Raw genomic sequence first — 13,883 nt, 5'->3', positions numbered from 1 at the left:
ATTATTTTTTTAGTTTACAGTTGACATTATTAGGGCCAAAGCACTGCTATGTTGCTATTCCGTGCATTTCCGCGTATTTTTGGGGGGCCTGATCATGCATGAAACTTCAAACGTTTGCTAGAGCATCAGGCCCGTTAAAAAATGTGATATTTCAGGGGTCCCGAAGACAAATCGTCAAAACTCACTCAGTCGCACCCCGTATAAATTGATTTAAAATTAGCCACTGCCACCAGTTTCACCGATGCTCACTAAATTTGGTGGAAAGGTCTGTCTTGAAAGGACGCAGTCTCAATAACCCATATTCGCAAACAAACGGCAATTTTGGGCCAAAATCAGGGGTTGTATTTTGACAAACTCTTCCCAGGGACTTTGACGAAATGAGCCTAAATCAAAATCACAGATATTAGACGGCTGCACGGTGACAAATTGCCAAGCGTTTTAGCTTATGCTATTGGATGTGGGCGGGGCATGCTGACAAACTTGGATGGTTGGTGTGGCGGTTCGCCACAAAAATGTTTTTAACTCAAATCCATAAGGTCAGCGCTTGATCATCATGTGTATGATGAAAATGACACCCTGAAGTTTACTTGGGCCAGGCACTGAGCGATTCCATACATTTCCGCGCAGTTTTGGGGAGGCCTTAGCATGCATGAATTGTATTTCAGGGTCCCAAACACAAATCGTCAAAAGTCACTCAGTCGCGCCCCCTATAAATTGTTTTCAAATCACCGCCACCAGTTTCACCGATGCCCGCTAAATTGGATGCAGGAAAAAGTCTCAAGAACCCATATGGGCCAAAATTAGGGGTCTTATTTTGACGAACTCCTCCTAGGGACTTTGACCAAATGAGCTGAAATCAAAATCACAGATACTGGACGGATGGTCGAAGATAAATTGCCAAGAGTTTTAGCCTACGCCATTGGATGCGTGCAAGGCATGGTGACAAACTTTGACGGTCGGTGTGATGGTTCCCCACAAAATGTTAATGTTTTTAACTCAACTCCACAAAGTCAGATCTTGATCATAATTGCTATGCGTAATGAAAATGAAAGGAATGGGGCAGTTGCTTGGGGGAACGAAGGCCCATGCATTTATTTCCAAATGTTTCAAACTAGACCACAGCAGATGAGCACTGTTTTAAATGGGAATAAATCGGATAGTTACAGCATGCTTTTTTTCTGGTTTGGGGGTACTTAGCTTGTTTGAGTTTGAGAAGCACAGTCTTAGAAGATTGCTAGAAACTCCTCAACTTGGCCTCTTGAATAAGTAAGAAATTGCCTAGAAGCAACAAACATGACAAACAATTGCTGCTAATAATTATGAATGAACAGCCACACAAGAAAGAAAACAATCTCTGGTATGCAGGCGTTGCGCAAGCGCCACCGCCAGCATGTCAAAAGGTCGCCCTCCATGGTTCCATTTCTCCCGTCAGACCTTTGCTGTTTAATTGGGCTGCACTGATAAAATTAAGAGCCTGGCCAAAAGGCCGGCATAATAACGTCTACAAATCAGCTCGCTTGAGGCAGCCGCTCGGACAAAGCGGTCACGGCTGCTCAAAGGAGGAAGAAGAGGAGGAGGACCGATAAGCCTCACAGTGACCGCCTGGAAAAAGAAGCATCACTACACTATTTCAGGAGCTTTGAGTCGCCCCGCCCCCAATTGGGAGGTTGCCAGTTAGTTTGTTAGCATCAGGATTTGACTCCAAAGAAGTAAGAACGTAATAAGAAAAGTGCCATGAAGATACAGTCATTTGAGTCGACAGTAATCCCTTGCCACTTGCCACTTCGAATATCACTTCACTCGCTTCACTCGATCATAGTTTTTCAAAAATATTTTAATTAATAAATCATGCGAGAATACGGCCTGTTTTTAGTCAAAAGGTATGCATAATGAAGGAAATGTTACATATTTTTTTGTCTAAATAAAGCATTTTCAAACACAAAAGTTGCTATAAAATACAAATTTAAGGCATTTAGAAGATGCATTTAAAGACACTGTGATGATCTGTAGCCTTCTACACTGGTCACTGTAATGTTGGATGAGACACACAAGCACCAGACTTGATCGCGGGAACAACAGGCTTTTATTTTAGGTTTGAATGATCTCACAACAGGCACAATAATCCCTAACACGAGCTACTGTTGCGGCCGTAACCCACGCCGAGCTAAAACTCAACTCTGAACCCCAGACATCACTTCCTGTGCGGCCCCCACTCAGCTCCCCTACCACTGGAACACATTTACAGCAACACACACGAGCACGAGTCTTATTTATGTCTTACTGGCTTATTCACTCTTATTATGTCTTACTACATTGGGTAATACGAGTGTAAAGGTACAGTAGATGGGATTATTTCATGTCTAAGAATGTTAAACGCTATGGTCAAAGTACAAAAATATTCCACTTATAAATAAGGAATCTTACCTCTCGGAAATTGTCTTATCGCGTTCGGGTCTGGAACCAATTAACTGTGATAAACGAGGGATAACTGTAAGTATTGTTTAATTCGTTTTAAATGGGGTTTGATAACAGAAAAATAAAACTCCAGTTGCATGCAGTACATTCTTTTTTTGCCAAAACTGACAGAACAAATACATTTAGCAAGAAATACTATATGTTGTTTTTTATTATTTTATTTTTTAAACTTAATATAAATATATTAAGTAAACTATGTTATTAAGTAAAGTATATATATTAAGTAAAAATAAAATAAATAGTATTGATAAAGTATTAATAAATTCAAATATAAATATTAAATATTTCAAAAAACAATACTAAAAATAATTACATTTTATAATGTTTTACCTTCAATTTGCATCTGTGTAACAAGTGTTCGGAACTATATTCAAGCCACCAAAAACATGTATTTAGCCTTTTTTAAAAATGATTTTAAATGTAAAAATGTAATCGGCCGATACATCAGTTATCAGAATGTTTTCATTCCCAATATTGGAATTGGCCCCAAAAATTCAATCAGCCGGGGCCTTAATTACAACATCATTAAAAAGTCACTTTTGCATAAGCTTTAGCTTTAAACTTAACTAAAAATATAAAACTGTACTGTATATGTCAGTGCTATGCAATACAAAATGTATTTGCTTTTTGCTAGTTAGGTATGTAGCTGGTGGAGATTTTTTTGGTAGATAAAAAAGGTGTGGTAGCTGCGTAAAACATCTGAAATCCTTTATCAGGCAGGGAAAGTGGGTGTTGTTCAAAAAGGGAGCCCTCCCGATGAGACAGCTATGTGATGCCTCACAGCCAATGAGTCACACAAGTTAAAACCCTCTGGAATGCACACTCGTCACTTATAGTTGCACAACTTCCCCATCATTCCAATACAAATCAATAAAGGTTATAACAAAAAAAACACACATGGCCTGACCCTGACTAGGGAACAATGACACTATGCCAAATATCCGCGACTGCTGCTAAATATGCATGAATCCGGGCGGAAAAAAGAATGGAAAATTACGATATTTTGCTCATAATATCGAGCTATCATCTACATTACGCAGTAGTCCAGCCTTTTAAAACCTGTTGGTGACAGTGGTCGGTTGGCGGTCCGAGCAGTCCAAACAGAAGCTGTAGTAATTCTACACTTGATCAAACTTACTTGAGATGTGTCAGAGATCACTGAATAACACTTTAAAACATGATATTAACTTCCACTTCACTCGTCCACTACTTCCTGAAGCTGCACTCTAAGCATCATGGGAAATGTCGTTTTTAGCTAGGAATGATCCGCATGACTGTACAAGGTGCAGGGAATATTTTTGTAGTTAGAGCATAGAAAACCTGTTTGCAACCATCTGAATGTGCTTTTTACAATCATTAGAGCCCTCTAGACATGTCTAGACATGAAATAATACCCCTATAATCACCTTTACACAACAATATAGTAGACATAATAAGAGAAAATATGACATAAGTAAGACTTGTGCTTGTGTGTGTTGCTGTAAATGTGTTCCAATGCTAGGGGAGCTGAGTGCGGGCAGACAGGAAGTTACACCAGGGGTTCAGAGTTTGGTTTCAGAGCTTGGCGTGGGTTACAGCTGCAAAAGTAGCCCGTGTCAGGGATTACTGTGCCTGTTGTGAGATCATTCAAACCTGCAATGCCTTGGCGTCATGGCGTCCAGCCTTGGCGTCATAATAGACAGTGGATGTTAAGCTTAATAAAATCATGTATCCAAAAGTAACCAAAAGTAAAATGCTAATTCCGATTGGTTTTTCCAAAACCGCACGAGTCCACAGTTCGTCGCATAGACGCACTATTGTTGGCGGGCTTACACTCCCGCATACCAGATTCCATCCACAAGCTATCTCGGAATGCCGCACCTCCTGGTAATCTTGGCTGAGCCTTGATCTATGCAAACAGCGGGGCGCTGTGTTATTGCCGCAAAATCAATAGCCTTACCGCCGCGCACGTTACATTGTTGACTTTGGGCGGCATGAAAACTCAGCAGAAGTTTACATCTGAAAAAGTTACTTCTGGTTTTGCATAAGAACAAGTTCTTCTTTTTTTGGTGACAAAGTGGAAGTGAGGTGGGAGTGCATGACATCATTCCAAAGTCTTGAAAAGAAACACTTTGTTAATAGCGCTTTGTTCACAACTGATTTCCTCCTGAAAAGTTGACAGTCTGTCACAGCTTTGTGATGACTTCCTGCTAAAGTCAAAGATATTTTTACACTGCTTTCTCACTGATCAAGGCTAATGCTTGATGTGCTTTGGGAAGGATTCTCACATTAAGTCACATTTGCTCCTGTCCTCCCAAGTGTAAAAAGAAGTCAAAACCTTGAAAAAAATGTACCCTTTGATGATGCCAGACGGGAAATCGTCAGGAAGTAGTGAGGGGGTTTTTGATCTTCTTTCCTGCAGGTGGAAAAATAAGTTAACCAATTTTTGATATTAAAATGATTGCACTGCATATGAAATCAATTAATAAACTATTTAAAAAAATAAATAAATAATATATAGATAATAAAATATAATAAAAAATCATAAATTAATATTAAAACCACATTAATATTGTTATAATAAATAAATAAACAAATAAAATGGAACAATAATAAATTGTTTTTAAAATTAATAAACAATATGTGCATGGCTCAGATCAAGGGTACCCAAGTGTTACATTTTGGGTCAAATTTCAAACTTTTGAATAGAGCTCGGTAATGTTATAAACACAAACTTCAAACATTGCAAAACACACACCCAACATACCAGAGCTCGAGACATCTTCCATTTCCCATAGCAACCCTCCGAAGTTCACTCTTTCTTAAATGTAATGCACATAACTCGGTGTCCACTTTATGCTGTTATCTCTGCATAGATTTGACTTTTGTTAGAAAAGTAACTTATATTTGAGAGAGTATCATAAAGTAAATAAAAACAAGTGACAAATCTTAGATCTTGAGTTAAAGCTCTGAAAATATTGACCTTCAGTCCTTTCTTACCATGCCATTGTTGTATCACTACAAAGACTACAAATCCCATCAGCCATTCTTAAGACGGTAATGATGTAAACTTTGACCTATCAACTCCACAATATAAGCTAATCGTTGCAGCACTGTGGCAACATGAGCCAGGATTCAGTGAAATGCACTGAGTGAGTGGTTCTTGAATTATCATCGTAAAGACCTAAAATTATAAGGCGATCTTTGACCTCCCATGAGGGACACGCAGATCGCTTCCGGGTCAAATACGGAGCAATTTATCAACGAACACGCTAGAATTTATTTGGTTCGGATAAATGTCAAGGACATATAATATGACAGATAAAAGTAAGTAAAATCCGACTAGTAATGGTGAATAATTTTGCCCAGTTCGCGTGTTTTTTTCGCCGCTTCGTGCACAGGAGATGAACGACGACCTACGAGAGGTAAAAACAACGGCTGTCAAAACAAGTTACACTGCTCGATAAAAACAAAATTTGTAACTCACACGACGAAAAAAATCATTTTAAAGTGCATAAAGATCTTCTCCAATATACATAAAAATGAAAAAATCTTACCTTAGACTTGACAATGGTTGTTAAATGATTGCTCGTCGAATTGACTGATGCTGCTTCTCCGAGGTCGTGACTGAACGTACATTACGCTAACACAAAATGGTGGACACAACAAAACATTCCCCTGCTGAACGCGTATTTGGCGAATAACCGGCGGAAGGATACAAGTTTAGTTTGGCCCAAGAAGGCACTTTTTATTTTCAAATTCAATATTTAGTAGCAATACGCAATTTACGCTGTGAGCTCCAAGTGTACGTACATAACAGGCCGGACACGAAATTTTAGTGTGTTAGACTTTTGTTCAAATAATCTTATTTTACTCTTTTATACACAAAAAATCACTTTAGTTGCAGAGTTGAGTAATTATTCCATGAATATATACCATTGTAATCATCATGGGGTTTGTTTTTCCATGGAATTATGTTCTTCAAAATTTTCATCGGCAGGCGGACACGAAGGTAATGTACTTTTCACTAATTATTACACGACAGTTATTTTTTTTTATACTGAGAATATTTGAATAAAACACATTAGAAACTAATTTCAGACATCATTCTTTAATTCTAAGTAGAAATCATGACAAAATTATCAGTTAACACTGAGAATATTTGAATATAACACATTAGAAACCAATTTCAGACATCATTCTTTAATTCTAAGTAGAAATCATGACAAAATTATCAGAGGAAATATTGTTAATTTCACAACAAAAGTAGACATGCTTTACATGTAACATTTCAATGTCCAAATATAGACACTTTTTTACAACATAGCCGTGCTAGTGCAAAATAAAAACATGAACAGGCTTAATTTATGGTTTGGTAAGCTTCCTCACTCTATAAACGTCAGAGTGCTAGGGATAGTACACATTGTTAGAACAACAATTTCATATACTACTCAAGTGAAGTTGAAGACAGCAAAGGGTACCCTTGATCTGAGCCATGCACATACAAACCACTGTACTGCACTGCATACTAAATCAATTAATAAATAATGATAACAATTTAGTAATAATAAACACATAATAGATCAAATATAATAATAAATAATAACAAAAAATAATAGAATATTTTTAAATTTATATTATACCCCTGCACTGCTAATGAGATCAATTTTACTTTTACAATGATAAATAAATAATGGATAATAAAATATAATGATACATACTAAAATTATTTTAAAATGAATATTGAAACCATGACACTGCATGTTAAATCAATTAATAAATAATGTATTTTTTTAATAATAACTACATAATAGATCATAAAATATAATAGTAATAATAATAATAAATAAAATAATGGTTTTAAAATTAAAAAAAATAATATTACAAACAAGGCACAGCATGTTAAATCAATTAATAAATAATTTATTTTTATAGTAATAAATAAATAATGGATAATGAAATATAATTATACTAAAATGATTTTTAAATGAATATTAAACCTCTGCACTACATATTAAATCAATTAATTTTTTTTAATAATAGAACGATTTTAAAATCAATAAAATAATGTTAAAACCACTGCAATGCATATTCAATCAATTAAGAAATAATGTTTATTTGAATAACAATAATACATAAATAATAAAATCTAAATAATAATTTAAAAAATCCAAAGTATTTCACAAATAATACACTAATATTAAATTCACTGCACTGTGTATATAAAACGTAAAACCAACACATGTTGGACTCACCATTGACTTGGTGCCTGGCAGGTGAGTCTCTTCACATAGAGACTAAATATGCATTGACCTTTTTACCTTCTGGCTTATATTGTACTGAACAGCCAGGAGAGAAACCTGGGCTCCAGGTTCTGCTCTATGGTTGTCATCTTTTTTTTTCTTTGTCAAAAACAAAGCAAAGACAAACACACCTACCCCCATTAAATCAGGGGTGCCCAAAGTACGGCCCGGGGGCCATTTTCTTGTTTTTTATTGGCAGTTGGCATATTGTAAACATGAAATGAATCGGCTATTCATGAAATACATGATCACATGTTGCACTAATTTGCTTTATTGTTCTGGTTTAGCAGCTTGCACTTGGCAAGGATCGTACACTGATGTGACCTCACCGAGCACTCAGTGTAACACTATGTAAATAATTGCGCTCTGTTGTCGGCGCAACCCTGATGACTGACACCTCTGTCAGTGCTGTCGGCCATGTTTGCTTCCCGTGTGAATGAGATATAATAAGGTGAAAGTGTACCTGCTCGATGCTGTATTGTTTTTATGCCCATATAAGGCAGTTGCATGTTGTTGCACATGTTGGAACAGTTGTAGCTAATCAGGCCATAAATCAACACCCCCTCCCCACGCACCCACCTCTTTCTCTCTGCGCTCCTTACAAATCTGATTTGAAAAGCTAAGGAGTCTGATTCTCAATTGCTCAGCAGCCAAATCCCGCTGCCATATTTCGCACGCACACACACACACACACACACACACACACAATGAGGTATGAGGTGGAAATTTACAGCCTTGCGGGCACAAACACTGTGAACAGAATTTATAGTGAGCCATGAGTTTAACTGTTAAAATGAAAAAGGCCAAGCACACACCGGGAAGGCTATATATATATAAAAACACCCCAGAGTGCACACCGAGGTCAAGGAAACTTAAGGTTAAGAAAAATAAAGCCAAAACATAAAGATCAAGTACAAGAATATTACAGAAATAGTCGTGAATCAGCAGCTAATGTCCAATACATAAAGCAGAAAAAGCATGCATGGAAAAGGAGGAGTAGCACTCCAGACCTGTAGGTGGCGCCAATTGAGCAAAACAAGGTGACAGAGAAGAAGCCATGTCGGCCAAGGATCAAGAAGTTTTGCTATCGCGCCGGTGTGGTACTCTTTTGCGTAATCCTGCACACAAAGCAAAAGATAAATTGCTTTGCACACTACGCCATTTCTCTCTTGTAATTTAGAAGCTAATATACGCACAAGAGAAACATAGCAGGAAACAAGTCGCATTTGCAGGGAAAGGGAGGCACTATTGCTCTCCTGACCTGTAGGTGTTGCCAATGAGCGTTAAAAAAAAAAGCCACATTGTGAAAAATGAAAGGATTCAAGGGTCACATGCTAAAGGCCCTGTCACACCTTGACGATTTAGCCAGCTTACGCCAACGTATGAAAAATGTGGCCAATACGCTGGCGTACATTGGATAAGTTATGGGTAAGTTTTGTATATGTTAACAGCACGCGGAAGCACGCCAGCATACGTCGTAGTACGTCCAAGTCGTCCAAAAATTTGGTGCATGAACCAAACTTTTCGACGTATGTCAACGTATGATTCATACGTCCCGCATCCGCGGGCAATAAGTGATGCGATCGTTGACGCCCGTTCACACACGTTATTTCTAAGTTACGCACAAGTCGTAATACGTCAACATACCTTGAGACAAAACTGTTTGTATGTATGTATGTATGTATGTATGTATGTATGCCAAAATTGCAAAAAAAAAACCGTCAGCAGTTCAACGTATGCCATCAAAATGATCACGTCAGGCATGCGCTGCCTAAATCGTCAAGGTGTGACAGGGCTTATAAGAAGTTATGTATATTTCAGGAAAAAACTGTATCTAAATAGGTGAAAAAGAATACTATTAGTATGAACTTTGCTCTTTTTCCCCATTTGTGCTGTTTTTTTTTCCAAATATTTCAGCTTTCTTCTTGTAGTAATGACATACTGCTGTAATATTTTGACTTTTCCCCACGTTATTATTAGAGGTTTTTCTGCAACCTAATTTTCCAAAAATCACAAATTTATTTAGTTTTATTTGTTACTCGTAACATTATGACTTTTTAAAAATAGCATATTTTTTCTTTATTATTCGAACTACCAAAATGTTTTCCTTTGTATTATGACTTTATTCTGGTAAAAAAAATGATTCTTTTAGTGTTTTGACTTTATTCTCATTAAGTTACAGCTGTTTTTTTTCCATTTCCAAATATTTCAACTATCCAATTTTCACAAAATCTTCTCCTCCTAATATTATGGCTTTATTCTCAGACTTTTTTTTTTTTTAACCTTACTCCGATAACATTATGACTTTTTCACCAACCTAATTTTCCAAAAATTGCAACTTCTTTTTTTAATATTTCAGTTTTATGCTACTAAAAACATTATTTTTCCTCATATTACGACGTTATTCTTGGAAAATAACAACTTTTTCTCGTTCGATTACTGACTTTTTTCTCTTAATATTTTGATTTTATTCTTGTAAAATATTGTTTTTTTGTAACGGTAATGGTAATGGTTTAATTTTATTTGAACATGCATACAAGTTACAATGGAATACATCCCATAGTACAATTTGCAGTTCCACATGTCCAAAAGGAGTAGCAAGACGCAAAGCTTGTTCAGTCCTACACCCCCCCCCCCCCCCCCCCCCCCCCCATAAGGTAATGTAACATTGTGGTAACACAATTGTCAAGGTTTTTCCACACTCATAATAATTAATAATCATACTGTGTATAATAATTCAAGATTCAAGAGTTTTATTGTCATATGCCCATTAAAACAGGTAGTTATACTATGCAATGAAATTCTTGTTCTGTTCATTCTCCCAAAAAAGAAAGAAAACAAGAAAATGAATAAGAACATAAGAAACATAAATACCAACAAATTAAGCAACAACAAAAGAAGAGACATTAATACAAATAAATAAAAAAATAGTAATAATCAGTATAATTATAAATAAACACCAGTATAAATCAGTATAAATAGACTTAGCAGAACATAGTTGGAATAATAGGTGAGTATTGACAATGAACTCACAAGAATGAAGAGTAATGACTACTATACTGTATTGTAGTGGTTAGATATACGGTAGCATTCTGTACACAGTGGTTCAAGACTCTTCTTCCTTGTACTCTGCAAACATCAACTGCTTGTATTGTTTCTTGAAGTCGCTCAACTTGGTGCTTTGTTTGAGTTCCTTACTCAATCCGTTCCATAATTTGGTTCCACATACTGAAATGCTGCGGGGTTTTAGCGTTCTTCTCGCATATAAGTTTTGTTTTTCCCTGAGATTATATTGTATGATAATTTGGGGTAACAGGTTATTGTTTGCTCTATGCACAATTTTAGCTGTTTGAAATTTACTATGGTAAAAGCACAAATATTAATATTTGGGCTTTTAATATTAATATGTTTTAATATTGTAAAATCGCAAATATTAGAATTCGCTCATCTAGTAAATTTTCAAACAGCTAAAATTGTGCATAAAGCAAACAACAACCTGCGACCCAAAAATGTCATACACTTTTGTTTTTGATTTTTTTTTCATTTTCTTGTTATATTATATTTTTAGAATGTGCTGCGGGCCAATAATAAGACAGTCGTGGACTGCAAATGGCCCCCTGGCCGCAATTTGGACTCCCCTGTCTTAGCGGCTAATGTAAATAGAAAGACAGCGTGACCCGGTCAAGGAAAGGGTGACATCAACCTTGGCGCAATTCCACTCCACACCTGTCGGTGGTGCATTACAAGGTGAAGGAGCCATGTTAACGTTAAATTAGACATTTCCTGGATAATGTTTGTGCAACAAGAGGTGAGGAGGAACCCATATGCACAATTTTAGGGGGTATGTGATGTCAGAAAATACTTTTACTGGTATGTGTTGCTGGGCGCCGCCCGTTTGTTTTCACATGTAAATACACCACTATCGGGGCTGCCGCGTGAATAGGCATGCTAGGGCTGCACGATACTGCAAATTTTGGTATCAGTCCAAGGAAACACGGGGCCAGTATCGCTCATCCCGACATTTATATCAACAAACTCATTTGTTAACAATTTAACAGCAAATACAATATAAGACAGGGGGTCCTAAGTGTGGCCCGGTGGCCATTTGCGGCTTGTCGCTGACTTTTTTTGTCGGCCCTCTTCACAGTTTAAAAAAAAATTAAACAAGAAAACCAACAAAAACAACTTGAAAAACTGAAAAGAGAAGTAATTTTACGAGAATACAGTTGATAAACATAATAGTAATAAAAAAATGGTAGCGTTACAGCTAAAAAATTTATGAGCATAACGTGATAGTACTATGAGGAAAAAAATTACATTTTCAGAATAATTTCCGCAATAATTTTTGCAATCGCAGGAATAAAACAAAGATTAAAGCTGCAATTTTGGGAAAATTAAGTTTGGAAAAAGTTGCGATATGACAAAAATGAAGTCAAAATATTATGGGAATAAAGTTACAGTTTTATGAAAAAAATTCCAAGAAGACAGTTGACATATTTGTAAAACTGGAAAATAACAGTAAAAATGGAGAAAAGATAATAGTACACCTTTGTCACCTACAACACAAAGCTGAGATACAGGCTGCTTTTTCTTTGTTAACTTATCTACATGGGCTGGCTTACAAAACGTACAAAGTGGCTCCCGTATCCTTTGATTTTAAAGTACGCGGCTCTCGCTGGGCAAAGTTTGGACACCCTGATACAAAACGACACATCTGCGGCACGTTCACTGTAGAAATAAATATTAAAAAAAAAAAAAACACCAGCAAAAATGGGAAAAATACAGCAATAAGTTACAACGTGAAGAGAAAAAGCTGAAGTGTTGATACTGACAATAAAATAACACAAAGCTTTCTTTATGTTACAAAATAAGGACAAAAATATCAAAGACATTTTTGTAGCCTTTTTACCAAGAATTAAAAAAAAAATCAAAGACGCTTTTTAGCCTTTCCAAGAACGTTTCTTCATCCAGTTGTTAAAAAACGAATGAAGTCAACGGTGCAAAATAAGTAAAGAAAAAGCAAAGAGGAGTTCAAAACAAAAACAGCAAAAATTGAAAAATCACTTTGGGAATAAATTTACAAGAAGAAAGTTGCTGGAAAATTGGGAAATTAAGAAAAAAAATACAACAGCAGAAATGGAAAACATAGCTGTAATTTTACACGAATAAAGTCATAATATTAAACAAAAGTCGTATTCCAAGAAGAAAGTTGCAATTTTACCAGAATAAACTCATATTATTATGAAGGAGAAGCATTTTAGTCGCACAGAGTTGAAATATTAAAGAAAAAATATGCCATTTTTTAAAAGTTGTAATATTATGAGCAACAAATAAAACTAGAGCTGTAATTAAAAAAAAATTTGGGGGGGAAAAAATTATACTACTATAGGAATAAAGCTCCGATCGACCGGCCACCAACAAGTAGTGGCTGTTTTCCGTGAAATATCATGTGTTCGGCATACGCCGATAAATGCATCACCTGTGGCTAGCACTGTTGCAGTCCGCAATGATCCCTTTGTGCAGTGTAGTGTCTTACCCTAACTAACGTCTTGGGCAGTGTCGTCCTCCCACTTTCCTTCACAGTACGCAGAAGAGCCAAAACAAAAACAATCACGTCTGCTACGTGGAACTTAACTGCCAACACATGCCACGAAAATTATCTTGCGGGGGTAGCATGTTAAAAAGGTTTCATTTAATACGGCATTTGAAGAACAAACACTTGACGGAGTATGGTGAGTTTTCAAGGCTCACGGTGGGATCATCTGTCAAACGCCAGCTAACGCAGCCAAAACGGTGGACAACACTTGCCCGTATGTGCGTGACAGTCAGAAGGCTAAGCTAATAATCCAAAAAAATAATTGAATTGATCAGACGACATATACCAGCCTTTCTCAGCGGTGGAAGACACCAAGTTCGGGATCGGAATCGGCAGCATAAAACCCCGATCGGAGCATTCCTACAATAAAATCATATAACGAGAAGAAAAAAGCAAAAATGGGGAAAAAAGGGCAAAGAGTGAAGTTGATACACATAGGCTTTTTCACCATCTGCATCTCAGCATTGTGATACTGATGCAGTTTTTTTCCTTGAAATATATATCACTTCTTAGCATATCTTCACAAAATA

Source organism: Dunckerocampus dactyliophorus, chromosome 10 (genome assembly GCF_027744805.1).
Source record: "Dunckerocampus dactyliophorus isolate RoL2022-P2 chromosome 10, RoL_Ddac_1.1, whole genome shotgun sequence".
Classification (NCBI taxonomy): domain Eukaryota; kingdom Metazoa; phylum Chordata; class Actinopteri; order Syngnathiformes; family Syngnathidae; genus Dunckerocampus; species Dunckerocampus dactyliophorus.
The sequence above is the reverse complement of the archived record's forward strand: the minus strand, read 5'-3'. Positions refer to the sequence as shown.